Consider the following 16,791-nt stretch of genomic DNA (forward strand, 5'->3'; position numbering starts at 1 on the left):
TCCTTCAAGTCTGAAAAAAATGATTATTCATTAAGTTCCACAGACAGCACAGTCCCACTGACATAACATTTAGTGTAAAGTCCTACACTCATATGAGAATTAAGAACAGCCAGTATCAAACTGGCCTGAAACCTGATTGTGTTCCTGGCTCAGGATATTTGTAGTAAATTTGTAAATCCACATTAAGACACAAAATTAAACTAGGGTGTGTATATCTTATTAAAAACTTTTCACAGTAAAAATTAACATTAAAATTTTACTAGATTTCAAACTTATTATGTTTTTTTAGCCAATTAAATTTTCAAAACATCAAATTAACTGTTAATTAATTGCAAGTAATACCTTATACCCAGAAAAGTGCCCTACAAACAGAAAGCTGAGGATACCTGGTATATAGTGTATTTAATTGCAGCATAATATGAAGTTTATCATTTTTCTTCATCTCTAGTGCTTTCATAAGTAGCATGATGTTATGGACCCAGACAGGCTCATGTTTCAACCCAGTCCTGCCACACATAAGCTGTGTGGCCTTATAAAACTTCCTCATCCTCTCTAGGACTCAGTTTTCTTACTAAGATATCGGTGTAGTTACAATTTAATCGTGAGTGCATGTGGTGTTTGTTTTTCCATTCTTGTAATATTTCACTTAGGATAATGGTCTCCAGTTCCATCCAAATTGCCACAAAAGGCATTAATTCATCCTTTTTATGACTTAGTAGTACTCCATGATATATATATATACACACCACATTTTATTAATCCATTCATGAATTGATGGGCACTTGGGTTGATTCCACATCTTTGTGATTATGAATTGTGCTGCAATAAATATTCTAGTTCAAGTGCCCTTTTGATAAAATTACTTTTTTTCCTTTTGGTAAATATCCAGTACTGGAGTTGCTGGATCAAATGGTAGATCTATTTTTAATTCTTTGAAAAATCTCCATACTGTTTTCCATAGAGGTTGCACTAGTTTGCATTCCCACCAACAGTGTATAAGTGTTCCTTTTTCTCCATATCCATGACAGCATCTATTGTTTTGGGATTTTTTGATAAAAGCCATTCTCACTGGGATTAGGTGATGCCTCACTGTGGTTTTGATTTGCATTTATTGCCCTGATGATTAGTGATATTGAGGATTTTTTTTTTTTTTTGAGGATTTTTTCATGCTTATTGGCCATTAGTCTATCTTCTTTTGAAAAGCTTCTGTTCATGTCTTTTGCATACTTTTTAAAGAAGTTGGTTGGTTTTCTACTTGCTGATTTTCTTGAGACCTTTGTAGATTCTGGTTATTAGCCCTTTATCACCTGTATAGCATGTGAATATTTTCTCCCATTCTGTAGGTAATCTATTTGCTCTATTGATTGTTTCCTTGGCTGTGCAGAAGATTTTTAATTTAATGAAGTCCCATTTATTTATTTTTGTTGTTGCTGTGACTGCCCTTGGTGTCTTCATAAATTTTATTACCTAGGCCAATATCTAGAAAAATTTTTCCAACATTTTCTTCTAGGATTCTTATGATTTCATGCATTAGATTTAAGTCTGTAAGCCATCTTGAATTAATTTTTGTAAGTGATGAGAGCTATGGATCCTGTTTGCATCTTCTACATGTGACTATCCAATTTTCCCAGAACCATGTATTGAATAGGAATTCTTTTCCCCAGTGTATACTGCTGTCTACTTTGTGGATGGTTTTATATCTGGGTTCTCTGTTCTGTACCATTTGTCTATGTGTCTATTTTGTGCCAGTACCATACTGTTTTGGTTACTATTGGCTTGTAGTATAGTTTAAAGTCTGGTAAAGTGATACCTCCAGATTTTTTCCCTTTGCTTAAGATTTCTATGGCTATTTGGGCTCTTTTCCAGTTCCAGATTGAGAATTATTTTTCCTGGATCTGCAAAAAATGACATTGGTGTTTTGATGGGGATTGCATTAAATCTGTAAATCACTTTTGGTAGTATGGACATTTAAACAAGGTTGATTCTGCCAATCCATGAGCAGGATATGTTTTTCTATTTGTTTACACCATCTGTAATTTCCTTCCTCAGTGATTTGTAGGGATCCCTACAAATTCTCTGTGTAGGGATCTTTCACCTCTTTAGTTAAATATATTCCTAGGTATTTTCTTTTCTTTGTAGCTATTGTGAAAGGTATTGAGTCTTCAATTTGATAATTGGTTTAACTGTTGTTGGATACCCTTAATATTTTCTCTTGCCTGCTTGCTCTAGCTAGGACTTCCAGCACCATGTTGAATAGAAGTGGCGACAGTCGGCATCCTTATCTTGTTTCAGTTCTGTGGGATTGCTTTCAACTTTTCCCCATTCGGTATGGTGTTGGCCGTGGGTTTGGTACATGTGGCTTTTATAATTTTGAGTATGTTCCATCTTTGTGTATTTTGTGAAGAGTTTTTTATCACAAAAGGGTGCTGAAAAGTCAAGTGCTTTTTCTGCATCTATTGAGATGATCATATGATCTTTGTCATTACTTCTATTTATGTGGTGAGTCACATTTACTGATATAAGCATGTTGACCCATCCTTGCATCCTTGGGATGAAGCCCACTTGATCATGGTGGATTATTTTTTTGGAGTACTGCTGAATTCAGTTTCCTAGATATGGAAAAACTGGAAATTTTGCATACTTCTGGCAAGAATGCAAATGGGAAAAAACATTTAGGAAAACTGTGTGATGATAAGGTATAGTTGGAAGGGACTTTCAAAATGCTGGTAATATTTTCTCTCATGAGGTGTCGTGGTTACTCATCAAGTTGAAGTCTTGTGATTTGTGCAAGTATCAGTCTGTATATTATATTTAAATTATAATTTTTTTGTTCAGTTTTTTATTAGCCATGTTATTTTCATGTGTTGATTAGATATTTAATGGTAAGTTGATGGTAAGTTTAATTTAATGTATTTTCAATGATAATATCTCAACAGTGAAAATTAGAAAAAATACATATACCAATCTTTTATAATAGATAATATTACTGTATTTTAACTTCAGCAATGCAATCGTCCTCAGAAACTATACATCTACAAGGAAGCTCTAAGCAAAGGTTAAAAACAAAAATAGTTGACCAATCGTGCTCTCTGATCTCTGAGACTATATAAATCAATCAATAAACATTTATGGGGCCTTTATCATACCCAACATGAGGTACTATAGAAAATTCAAAAAAGCATAGACTTAATCTCTTCCTAGAGAATTTGAAATCCAATGTGTAACTGCAATTACAGAAAACGGAACCATAGAATGTACTTCTAGCAGGAAAACAAACTACACTCAGGTACTCAAAAAAACGTATTACCAATTCAATGTATTAAAGATTCTACTAAATTAATAGATTGCAAATAGGAAGTGATTATAGACAGAGTCTGGTTAAGGAACACTTTCTGAAGGAAGTAGTTTAATCAAGATTATGAAGAATATATTCAGGAGATACTGAACACCAAAGACTAATAGTTAAACATGGTTGGAGTGTCTAAAATTAAATTATCGTTGAATAAATGAGGGTTGGATACAGATTGTATAAGGCTAAGGAGAATGGAAACCACTCAAGTTTTTGAGCCAAGAAATAATATGATTCATTCATTCAAGGAAAAGTTAATCACTCATTCTTTCCATAACATATAGCTTAATCTAATTCTGATTTAAATTATAGTTTGTTCTTTCTATGCTTATCTTGCCCATTAGATTGTTACCAGCCTTCTTGAAAGCAAGTATCAATTAACAGTCATATTTATTTCTTCTGGAACATCAAGCTTAGAGCCTTACACACAGTTAGCCCTCAATAGTTGTGTGTTGAATAAATGAATGAATGAATCAATCAAGACAAGTAAGAAAGATAGAGATACTCATTAATGAACATCCAATAAATCTAGAAATGAGGCAAAAGAAAGAGACTCACACATCAATAAATACATATCCATATTTTAGAAAATCATATCATCTGAAATCATATGCTGTTTTAGTTCTAATGAGTTAATTGTGAGATTATGAAATTAAAAAGAGGTAACTGGAAATGAAATATTTTTAAAAAGAAAAACAAGTTCCTAGTTACCATGGGAAAAAGAAGACCCTGAGTTTTCTGGGGTATGTGCTAGACAGCTTAAAGGAAGTCAAGATAATCAGAGATAGAAGAATTTCTGGTATCTGAAATGGTAGTGGATATTAAATGCTTTATATATTTGGGACCAGCTTCTTTAGGACCAAGTAGGTTGGAATTTATATATGTTCACCATAACTGTATTTACTTTTTTGGAAATTAATAGATAAATCTAGTATTGTAATTAGTTTGGGAAGTCATGAGATGAAACATGCTCTGTTAGAAGAGCAAATTATATATGTTCAACCCATTAGCTGTATTCAGCTTCTAATCATTACTACTGAAATATTCAAAAATATGCAATAAAAAAGGGAAACATTCATTTTTCTTATAGCTTTTAACCCATTTAATGATCTTTAAAGTGGCTTTTGGTGTATTTAAATGGAGAGGCATTACCATGCAGCTTCTATAAAACAGACCTGAGTAAATCCTGTCTCCTTGACTGAGATCAAGTTGCATTTCCTTTTTGCCTACCAGTGTTGATGAGGGCATTCCTGGCATTAAGTGGACTAATGCACACATAGTACTCAGTATAATATCTAGTTCATTGTAGGTATTCAGAAAGTGTTCATTTTTTTCTTCCATTTATACTAAACCAGGTAAAACATAAGTTAACATATCATGGACCACATAAAGATTTGTGCTTTCCATGCAGGTGTTTTTGTTTTCACATAACTCTGATCCTAGTAAGCAAATATCCTTGGGTATGATATTAAATTATCTTTGATAATTAAGTTATTCTGATAAAAAATTATCTTCTATGACTTGACATACAATCATTCTCTCATTTTTATTATCTTTACCTTTTTGGAATTTCATACATTCCAAATAGATGTACTTTTTTTAGGGAACCAAATGCATAATCCTACATCACTAACATCAAAGTAACTATTGCAGAACCTTTGTCACCCTTACAGAACTAAATTAGCAAGGAGAAACCACAGCTTTGTACTATATTTAATGCTACATAGAATATAATAGGAATCTCTGATTAAAGCCAAGTTTCTGTATCACCACTCACATATGCATAAATACAATAGTAAGTCAAATATGAAATTAGTCTTGGTATCACAAAATTGAGCATGGCTGGTTAACTCTTGCAGCCAATGTGTAACTGCAGTTACCAAAAAGGGAACCATAGAATATGTTTCTAGCAGGAAAACAAACTCCAGTTCGTTGCTGTGGCTTTCATAGGATTCAATGCACTACATAGTCAGCAATTATAAAGTCATAATTGTGCAGGTTTTTAAATGTCATAAGTGTAATTTGTATCTCACCTAATTAGCCATAATATTATGGACTACTTTTGTCATTGATGTTTTGGTATAAATAAATAAATAAGGAGTTACTAGAAAATGAGCTAATATACCTACTGGTAAATTCTGAGATAGTTTATATGCTGTGTTTTCTTCCAGGTCAAGCATTTTTTAATGTAATAACTCATAATGTGTATAGCATGGGCTCCACTTATTATGTTCAATACATAAGCTGAGCCCTATTCTATTAAAATATAAAATTTTAAATTATAACTTATTCATAGTTAATAATGGAATGGTATAAGCTCTACCCTTCCTGCCTGTGTGTATCACGGTCCATTCTAATACAACTGTCTCACGCAGCATGAGCCTTGTCTAAGCAGACTGTCAATTATGTGGGAGGTTTCTTTTTGCCCCCTCCCCTCTCTCTTTCCTTGACTACTGTTGTTTGATGGATTGCTGTGTGAGGAAGGATGTGTAATTTGGTTGAGGTGTGGTGAGTAAAGAAAGTACTACACTCTCAAATAAATGACAGAAATTCCTTTCTGACAAAAGAAGTGAACATTAGAAATGAACTCTCTGAGTGTACTTGGAGTAGATAAACAAACACCTTGGAGTAGATAAGCAACACCTTGATTTTTCTAAAGTGTCCATTAGTCACCCATGAGAGAGAATCCCTAGGTAAGAACAAATCTCAATTTTATGTGCACCTCTGCTGCCACTGAAAGTCAAATCTCTGAAATGTTCACTTCTCTCATGTATGTTGGGTCTGCAACTGAAAAATAAAATATATGTGTAGTTAACTCATATCTGAAAGGCACAACTGGAATATTATGTGGCATAGTTGGAAAGGCAGACAACCCTTCCTGGGAAAAACTGGTTTTAATTTGTAGTGAAGACCTGCTTTGCCCAATGCAGTGGCTTGTGCCTATAATCCCAGGTACTCAGGAGGCTGAGATGGGAGGATCACTTGAGCCTAGGAGTTTGACACAATTGCCTAGGCAACATGGTGCGTCACTGGTTCATTAAAAAAAAAAAAAAAAAAACCCTGATTGAAATATTCACCCTGAAATTAAGAATGATAAGACTTCCTCTACAGGAATGCCAAGCCAAACTCAAAAAGTAGATTTAAATTTTAATGTCTGAAACATCTCGTGTAATTTTGCAAAATGCCTAGTGTGGAATTAATAACTTCGTGCACTACATGATTCTGGAAAGATTCAACCATCATGCATCTGATTCCAAAGTGAGAGGAGATTGCTGGAGAAATTGCAGAAGCTGAGAAACTGTTTGAAAATAACTGTGAAGAATCTCAAAATCTAGCCATCCTTGAGTTCAATAAGGAAGCCCCACTTTTTTCCCCCCAAATACTTTCCCAATTCATTCCAAAGCATTCGTTCCTAGAGACTTCCAAAAATTAAGTTATAGCTAATTTAGTAAAAGGTAATGATGTTCTTAAACTTAAAAAAAACTGTTGTTAATGTTTTCTACGGACAGGGGGTAATAATCAGTATTAAAAAGGTGAGTAAACATTCATATATTCACACATGTGCACATGCGTATGAAGGAAATGGCAGTGGTTGAACAACTGGTATTTTTGTCCTCTGCTAGCTGAGATTCGCACGTAGATGATAAAATAAATGGAAAGTAAAGTTGGCATATTCAATATCCAGAAAGAAGAATGAAATTAATGATGTTTAGAAAATGATTTTGCTATTCAATAAAAATAAATTTTGCAGCAATGGGTAAAATATTTAGGTTGAGTTTTTTTAAATCTAATGCTTCAGTCCTAGTGCTGTTTCTTTACTTATATTTCAGCTGCAGAATTTTAACTGAAATTGTATAGAGCTCTTAAATCCCTGTCATTGGCTTAAAACCTATCTTGTTTTGTTTTTCCATTTAATAGAACTTGTTGTATCAGTGAGGGTTCTCTAGAGAAACAGAACTAATGGGATGTGTATGGAGTATATAGAAAATGATTTATTTTAAGGAATTGGCTCATACAATTACAGGGTCTGGCAAGTCCAACATCTGCAGGGTAGCCCAGCAGGCTGGAGACCCAGGGAAGAAAGAGTCAATGTAGCAGTTCTAGTCCAAAGGCCATCTGCTGGAGGAATTCGCTCTACCTGGGAAGTCAGTCTTTTTCTATTAAGGCCTTCAACTGATTGCATAATGCCTACCCACATCATAGGGGGTAATATGCTTTATTCAAAGGCTACTTAAAAAAATAAAATAAAATAAAATACAGAGGATACTGATTTAAATGTTAATCTCATTTAAAAATACATTTTCAGAAACATCTAGAATAATGTTTGACCAAATATCTGGGTACCATTGCCTAGACAAGTTGACACATAAAACTGACCATTACATTTGGTAATACAGACAGCTCCTTGAGGTGATATTTCCCTTTTTATTTTATTCTTTTTTCCAATCTCTTTCTTTCAGAGCTCTTAAAACATGTACATTCTTGGCCTAATGGAAAAAAATTGTACTTAAAAATTGCCATAAATGGCAAGCCTCAGAAAAAAATCTTTGAACTTCTCAATGTCAGGTACAGTTGGAGCCAAGAAATAGTAGTTATTAATGTCTTATGAATGTTTTAGCATATTCATGACCATGTTGCCTAGAATCTAGCTCAAGAATTCTTGGAGAACCTTATTTTACATCACATGCCCTATCTGTGACATATGATCTAGTGATGCAATCTTCAAAATTTTTGTTTATTTCTTCAAGGATCCTTTGGCATTTATTAAATTTCAGAACTCTTTTTAGTTTTTTATAATTAAATTTTTTCTTTCCATTTTTTCAGTCAGTGCTTTTGAAGCCTCAATTTCTCCTCACTTTTAAAAAATAGACTATTTTGGTCTATTTGTAATAATTCTCATTCCAAAGGTTTATAATCATTTTTTAATTTTGACAATAATTATATGTGATTAATCAATGTGTTCCATGGCTTTCTTATCTATCATCTGTATGAATTAAGTCAAATAGAATTAATCTTGTTTTGAGAACTTCCACAATACCTTTTGACTTACCCAGACACACTCACATACCAAAACAGTCGTCAGAATTTACTGTGTTGAGTGTAGGCCATGCTGTAGCCTTGGTAATATCTTCTGGATTCAAGGATTACAACTGTATGAGAGTTGGCTCCCTAGACATCCCTAGAATTCTTGGAAAGCAGAGGTTATGGAAACATAAGAGTTTAGAGTGAGAAGAGATTATCTGTACCAAACCTCTCATCTTCAGATGAGTAGAGTGAAGTCTAGGAAAGAAAGAGACAGGCCCAAGACATAGGTGCACAGACCAGGACCCAGTGATGGGATTAGTATCCCCTGCTCTGTTTCTGAGTTGAAGACTGACAAGTTAATTAAGTAGATGGTTCTATGGCCTTTTTACTTTAAAATAACAGTTTTGTGCCTCCTAGGGAAGATGTGTCTGATGAGTCAACTTTACAACAACTTCACTTACTTAAAAAATAAATATAATTGAATATGTGCCAATATAAAAAGTAGAAAAATGGTAGCTAAACTCTTTACTGCGGATGTTTTGCTAATCTTTTGCTAATTATATATGGTCCTCAAGCCTCAGTCTTCTCTTTAGCTTTAGAGAAATTAAAACTAACAAGTAATACCAGATTAAGTTCTCTCTGGCATTTACCAATTAAGAAAATAATGGCCATATAAATATATAAAAACACAAGCTAAATGTGTGTTGACCATTTTCAGAATTAGACCATTCCATTTAAAAAGTTAGACTATTCCATGTGAAAAATAGACTATCCTATGTGAATTTCTGTACAATTTTCATTTTAAATATTCCATGTGGATTTCCATACAAGCTTCAAACAGACAAGTTTCTCCAGAGGGGGAAAAAATTATGTTAGTGTGGTATATATACAGATAACACCCACATATATATAAAGAGAGGCTCTTAAATTTGACCTATAAATGTAGGATGATATTTTTTAATATGAAATGTTTTAGTTGATATCCAAGTAATATAGATAAATGTCTTGTATGGTTTATAGATAAATATGATAATTATACTACTACTGGTGGTAATCATTATTCTACTAGTCTCACATGGCAAAAAACAGTAAAAACCCTAATGGCACATAATGATCCAAAAAAATTCCATTACACAATGTGGGGTCGCATTACTGTGAGAGTAATAGTTGTTAGCCTCAACTCCATTGATCTTCACCCACTCTTCATAAACTCCAATCCTTGAATGTCAATTTTTTCTCACTCTAGCCTCTCTCTTTTGACATCTCCAGCTATCTGTAATATAGGTCTAATCACTAGGAAGCTTGTTTATCTGCCAGATGACAGCTCACAGCACATGCTAACAGAAAAATGAGGGTGGAACCTGTGACTCATCTTTGTTAACAGTCTCTTACCATTATCCTTAACTGATTATCTTGCTGAATGTTTTACCCTTACTGCCCAAGCCTTACAAAACCTACCTAGATACTTCCATTTTCTCTCTCTCTCTCTCTTTCTCTCTCTCCCTCTCTCTCTCTCTCTCTCTCTCACACACACACACACACACACACTTGCCAGTACTGTCATGTCTAACTCCTTCCACCTCCAGGTATTTCCTCTGGGTATGTCCACTCTTCCTTACGCCCGGAGAGACTAACCTCTGTTTACTGCAACACCCAGATTTCCTGCTCTGTGGTTTCCCATTAGATTCAGTGTCTGGGGTAACAAACCTCAGCTATAATAGCTTCCTACTATTGAGGCTCCTTGGGTGTTTAACCATCCTTTGTTGATATCCATAGCTCTGTCCACACCCCTGGAAATGATCATTTCAGTAAACTCTCCGCTGTTAAGCTTTTTGAAAGTGCCATCTGTTTCCTGCCAGGACTCTAACTGAACTACATATAAACTAACTCGAATTCCTGGTCCCAGTCCATTCCCATCCATTCCAGGGTACTGCTAAAGTAATGCAGCTTAGCCGCAAATCTGATTATAGTTCCTCAGCGACCTACAATGGCTTTCAAGTTAAAGTTCACATCCCTTAGCTTAGCTCGCAAAGCCCTCCATGGTTTGATGATATCTATCCATCTAGCCCTATCTTCCATGCTACTCTTTCCTTCCATAAACAGAAAACTATTTGCTGTTTCTCAAACCATGCCATTCAGTCCTCCTTGCTTTACATTTTGTTTTCCCTTCACAGATTCTTTACTCCCTCTTTTCAGCTAGTTAATCCTTACCCCTTCCAAATTCAGCTCAAATGCCCCTCTTCTGGGCTCTTCCAGTCTCATTTAGATACCCATCAATGTATATTTACCTATCATATTTTTAACAGACTTGAATAGTCATTATGGATCACTGATTGTGTCCCTCCCTAGCACAAAACATCTTGAGGGCAGGAATGTAATTTATTTTACTACGTAAATCCTAGCTACAAAGCAGAGGAACTTCGTCTGGTTTATCCCTTCCTTCCTCTTAGTGGAGACAAAATAAGGAAGAGTACTCTCTTCTTTCTCTCTCTCTCTTTTCTGATCACTATTAGAAATGCTCCTAACTATCTTAAAACTCTAATCTAGGGCATTAAATTCTCAGTATTACACTACATAATGGAAAAATGATCACTAGTTATTCCTTACAGGCCAGAGTTTAAGGAACAACAGTAAAAAGATCTCTGGAGGTCATATTCTCAGTAGCCACTCCTTCTCTTGCAAGAGTCAGACAAGCTTCCTCCAAGGCACGAGTCTGAGTGGAATGAGAGCACATTTGCAACAGAGCTGAATATCCCAGTCATGAACTAGAAACGTATTTCTCAGTTCCTAGCCTTGGGCATTTTATAGGGTATTTGCTTGTGAGTGTATTTACTTGTCTTTAAGAGACTAGAGAGTCAAGTTCTTAGGAGAAAGCGGGCGTGAGATACTTTAAAAAGACACTGATTCAGTCACTTTTGTCATCATCCTTCTCCACTGTGCTCCTAAATTTAAGAGAAAGACAGAGCAGAGACAAAGTAAAACAGAGAGATAGAGAGAGAGAGAGAGATTGACGTTCACTCGTAATGTGATATTATTGTCATTTCCTGAATGATGAATTGAGTTGCCCAAATGCTCCACTTTCTATAACAAGAGCATTTCCCCCACATCCAACGCTTCCCCCTCAGGCAGGGGAGGCAGAGACAGTGCAGAGGCGGTTCGGGATTCCAGCCATCACCCCATTACTTCCACTCAGTCACTTACAGCTCCTCACACTCTCAAATCACGCACATAGTTTTGGTTTGTAAATCACCATGGTAATAAGCACGACATAAATAACTCATAGAGTTCAAAAGAAAAAAAAATCCAACAATGAAAATGAATAATTAGGAAGTAAGGACTTTGTGCACCAGTTCCAATTAAATTGCTCGGAATAAATAAATACACTTGTGCTTTCTTGAATCTGTGGGTACTCGTCCTCTTTGCCTAGAGAGAATAAGGACAAAATAAGTAATAAAAAGGAAAATGGATTTATTGATTCAAATATGGTTTTAAAAATAAGATGGTCCGAAGAGTAACAGAGGAAATAAGAGCTATTCGGTGAATGCTACTGTGCACCTTCAAGAAAAACAAACTAAATGAAAAATAATGTTGTTTTAAAAAAAAAATTTTAAAGAAAAAATTTCCCAACAGGTTAGAGTTAAATATAAAACTAGTGACTAAAGTGGAGGTAAACATGCATAAGAAATGGTTAACAATGTTTTGTCAGTTCAGCCATGACAATATCAATGTAGGAAAAGTCTTTCTTTCAATATTTTGGACACAGGCTGATAGAAAAACCAACAGGGGTTTTCACACAGCACCTTAAAAGCCTGTCTTATCCTTGGGGTTTCTGCAGCCAATGAAAGTTTGTCATGATGATGTAATGCTCCTGAGTTGTGTTTCAGCACCGAGTATGTGGTCACCGGGTATCATGCCTGAGAGCTAGGTAAGTTTTTGGATCAAATCTTTCTTTCCAGCCTGTTCTCCTGCTTAAACTAATTCCAGCAGAGAGATCATTTGTTTCTAGTCTGTTTTACTATCTCTGAACAATTTTCTTTAAATGTGGGCTGGGCTATTATAGAATTGTTAAAGACAGCTGGTAAACAAAATGATGGGATCTGAGAGTCAATTTTCCTCTGTTATTAGTATGAAGGCTTTTACTTCTCAGCAATTTATCATCACCTCAGAGAAAAAGAGCAGCAAACAGTGCTATGTTTATTTGTTAAGGGAGCTCTAGTCATTTAACAAACAAGTTTTACTAGAGAGAGATTTTCAGGGAGATGGAAAAGATTTCTTTTTAAAGACTGACACTGAATTTGTCTGATGTTATTAAGTGAGCCCCACTGAACTGTAAGGAACGGAGTAAAGTTTCAATGTTTATTCTAGAGAATATATAGGTCCTGCCCTAACAGAGCTTAAACAGAGAGAGAGAGAGAGAGAGAGAGAATATTTTTTCAATTTTTAAGTAAGTTAAAAACAATTTTAAAAGGAAGAAGCCTAAAGATTAGTGGCCCTCAGTGGCCTAATAGTTATATGAAGTTAAATAGAGAAAAGTTAGATATAAGTAAATGAGACAATTCCAATACATGCATGTGAAGATGCTTTAATATATAAACAACTTTTTAAAATTTGGAGTATTTTAAAAATTTGAACTAGGTAGCCAGCAAAACCAATGGAAACATAGCTCTTTATTTTCCCTCCATGGTACTCTCTGCAGATGTGGAGAATTTAAAGAACTCTTATTGCTATCAGTCAAGCTGTGGGTAGTCTAGCAACATGAAGTACAAAAACCAATTATCCATATATTTCAAGATTTAGGGAAAAAACACCCTCAATATTTATTGCTACTGAGAAAAAGAGAAAGAGTGGGGACAAAAGGGAAGAGTAGTAATACATTACCAGCTACACTGAATTATCCACATGATTACTCATCTTTCACCTTAACTCTGTCCATATAGACGCTGAGAAAAGCATCTAATATTAAGAGTGTGGAAGATTTATCTTCAGCAATGATGAACAGCAGAAAATGCTAAGGGTTGTAGAACTTCTAACAAGAAAAATACTTTTTCTTGTTTTGTAGAACTTGATGTCTGATGGATACTAATGCATGTGTTCTTTTATTAAAAACTTCCCAACCTTTCTAGCTTGCAAGCTACTCTGCTCTATCCTCAGCTGAATTTAACCATTGCAGTTCACTTTCCACTGCATCTTCATTCGCTTTCCATTCCAATCAACTGGGCCATCTCCCTACTTTACCTCCTAGGTTGTAAATACATGCTTTATCCCTTACGTGAAATGATTCTCCCTTCTTATTCCACAGTTAACTCATTTTTCTCTCAAATCAATAACTGCAATGCCAAATAGTTTATATTTTTAAAAAATGTATTGAAATAAAAAAACTGTATGAGCATAATGTAAACATGACTCATTTCCCATTTTTTTAACCACGTTTTTCCATGTCATTGCTTTGGTGCAGTCATTGGTACTAACACTGGCACTTAAGAGAGAAAACTTTGCATTTCCATGGCGTCTTATGCTTTGCTTTTTGCACCATCAGTTCCGAACAAGGAGACAGCACAGTTTCAAGAAGGGCCACAAAGTACCACTCTAGAATTGAGTGAATGAGTGAGTGGTGCTTTAGTATGACGGATGGAAAGATAAAATATTTCCACGAAGGGAAAATAGTACGGATATGGCGGAGAATGATATGAGATGACCTGGTTTCTGATACAGAATTTTTGGCTTTGGGGCCTTAGTCTATGCTGAAATCCCATGCCTTTGAGGCAGCACGCTGTGGTTCTCTAGGCTTGGGCCCCCAAGTTCCACAGCACCCGGCTGGAAGTAGAAAGGGGTCGGCATGGGGTAGAGTACACCTCATTGGTCTGTCAAGTGGGCCTCTGCAGAGGCTTTGAAGGAATCTGCTTGGGGTTCTGGTTCATGTAAGAAACCTCCTTGATCCTTACTCTGAGATGCAGCTGTGCAGAAAAATTCAAGAATTTGTAAAACAATGTTTTCTAAGGGAGATATTGCTTAAGGAATGACTTTAGACATGATCTGAGCACTGACAGGGAACAATAACATGCCCTTCTGATTAATCCTGAGGACAGAGTGGGCCTCGGAAAAGACAATTCAAGGTAGATCTCTGTCTTTTATATATTTATTTTTTAACCACAAGGTTGATCTCTTTGTATTCATAAGGTTACAGTCCAATTGCAGCATTCCTGAAATCAGGAGGATATATCCGAAATACTGCCTGGAGGATTTGTAGGTTGACAAAGTCTGGTAACCCAGAGAATAAATTACTGGCTGGGGAAAATCTATTATAGTACTCCGCTGTATATAATAAAGTAGATGTTCAGTAAAAGTCATTCAATTTTAAGAACAATCTTTTCAAATGTTTCACTTTCCATTTCACCAAAAAAGTATCTTTTCATTCAGTAATAGCATCTTCGATAAATAGAAATGTTTTGGGCTCATTTAGTTCTTCATTCCTACCCATTTATTTGATGGAGAGGTAGGCACCCTGGGGTCACTATTAGAAAGAAAGAATGACAGTAGGCAAAGTAAAAAGGAACAACTATGTCCCCCAAAGTGAATACTAGGAATAGTGTGATCCGGAGATGCACAGACAGTGTGGACGAGCATATGGGAGGAGGAAAGCTAGGAGATTAATAGTCATGCTCAACTATAAATCCACAGTGAAGGTCCATGGGGCACCTGCCATGTGCCAAGCATGAGATGAGATGCTGAGGACACAAAGAAGGAGAAGGAGAAGGCACCATTTGTATCCTCAATGAGCTTTCAGTTTTCCCGGAATCATTAAGTCTTAAAGACTAGGACAGGTATCGGTCAAGCATAGAAAGGAAGAAGTACGATAAAAGGAAGAGTGACCACACATCCCAATTTGCCAAGGAGGGTCCCAGTTTATGCTTCTTATCCTGGTATAATTTATCAATAGCACTTTCATTCATTTTCAGAAGTGTCCTGGCTTGGCCCTTACAAATGGTGAACCATTTGAAGGTTTATGGTATGAGTTAAAGGAGGAGGACCATGAACCCAGGCAAGAAATTTATGAGACTTTGACCCAAGGCAGTGATCATGGTGACAGAAAAGAGCGAAGAGCACTCACTTCCCCTTTTATTTTAGAAACAGCACCCCCACCTCCTCTGGCAGGATTTCTCCTCTCCCTTTGCAAGGTGTCTCTGTGTGTCAGTAAACTCAGGGCTCTGCTTTCTCCAAGCCAAGGAGTGGGCATGTGACCAGTGAACCAATGGCACACTGTCTCCTGGGACTTTGCCCCTTGAGCAGAATGACGAGATGGAAGAAGAGGGAGGGAGGCCTGGAGATCATTCAATCTAGCAGTGGTGGCTGACAATCCCAACAAGCAGTGGCTCCTACGGAAACCCCCAGAACACCACAGCCCCTGTCATCTCTGAGTCAGTTTCTTCAGTCTTCCTTTTATTCTGTAAGTTTTCTCATAGCCATCCAATAAATATCCTTTTAGTTTAAATTAGTTCAGTTTCTGCTGCTCACAACCAGAGAACCTACATTGATAACTATTGTTTTCAATATGCTGTATATGGCGGGAGGGGACAAACCAAGAAAAAGCAAGGTGATACACTACCCAATACTTTTTTTTCCCCACTCTGTATCTCCACCATTATTTTTGTAAGTGAACTTCATAACCTGATCTCCCTCTATCCCTTTAATATGGCTCTTAAAAATGGTATTTCTAACGCATTATTTATCCCAATCCCCATGTACAAAAATATACATAGAAATGGGGTTTGTAAAAAGACAATTGTTGGTATAGAATTTTGGAGTCCTGCTTCTGCCCCTGAGAGCCCAATTGCCCAGGATTTCTGTTTCCTTGCTTCTTGTGATGGGTCCGGTACTGCACAGGGACTGGAAACACGAAAGGCTAAGACGTAATTTAAACCAAACCAAAACATCCTCTACAGATAGATCTTTTCTTGGAGGTTATTTGTCATTGAAACAAACCTGGGTGGCTGGCCAGGGCAAGTTTTCCCTTTGGCATTGTTCTCCTTTAAGCCCTTCCAGGCATGGAGCGATGCCTCTGCACTATCACACAGCTAGCCACCTAACCCGGCAGCACACGCTTGCTTCAGGTAGGGGGGACAAATGAAAATTGGGGCGGGCAAGACTACATACACTGCGATTGGTTGGATTTTGATGCAGCGTGCACTCTAACGTCCTGAAATATGGAATGCAGGAGTCTCCACAGATGCTCCCTGCTGCAGTTCTTGAAAGGCAGGAACAAATTTAAACTGGGTTTTGTCAAAACAAATGACATCATTCCTGCATACTCTGAAAAGCTGCAGCCCCGGAGAAACACTTGCCCGTTTTCCCCTTTGCTCTTACGTGTCTGACTGCAGGGCTTCAGGTTTTTATGCTGCACATTTAACCTGCTAAATCTT

The sequence above is a fragment of the Eulemur rufifrons genome, chromosome 4 (assembly GCF_041146395.1).
Source record: "Eulemur rufifrons isolate Redbay chromosome 4, OSU_ERuf_1, whole genome shotgun sequence".
NCBI lineage: Eukaryota > Metazoa > Chordata > Mammalia > Primates > Lemuridae > Eulemur > Eulemur rufifrons.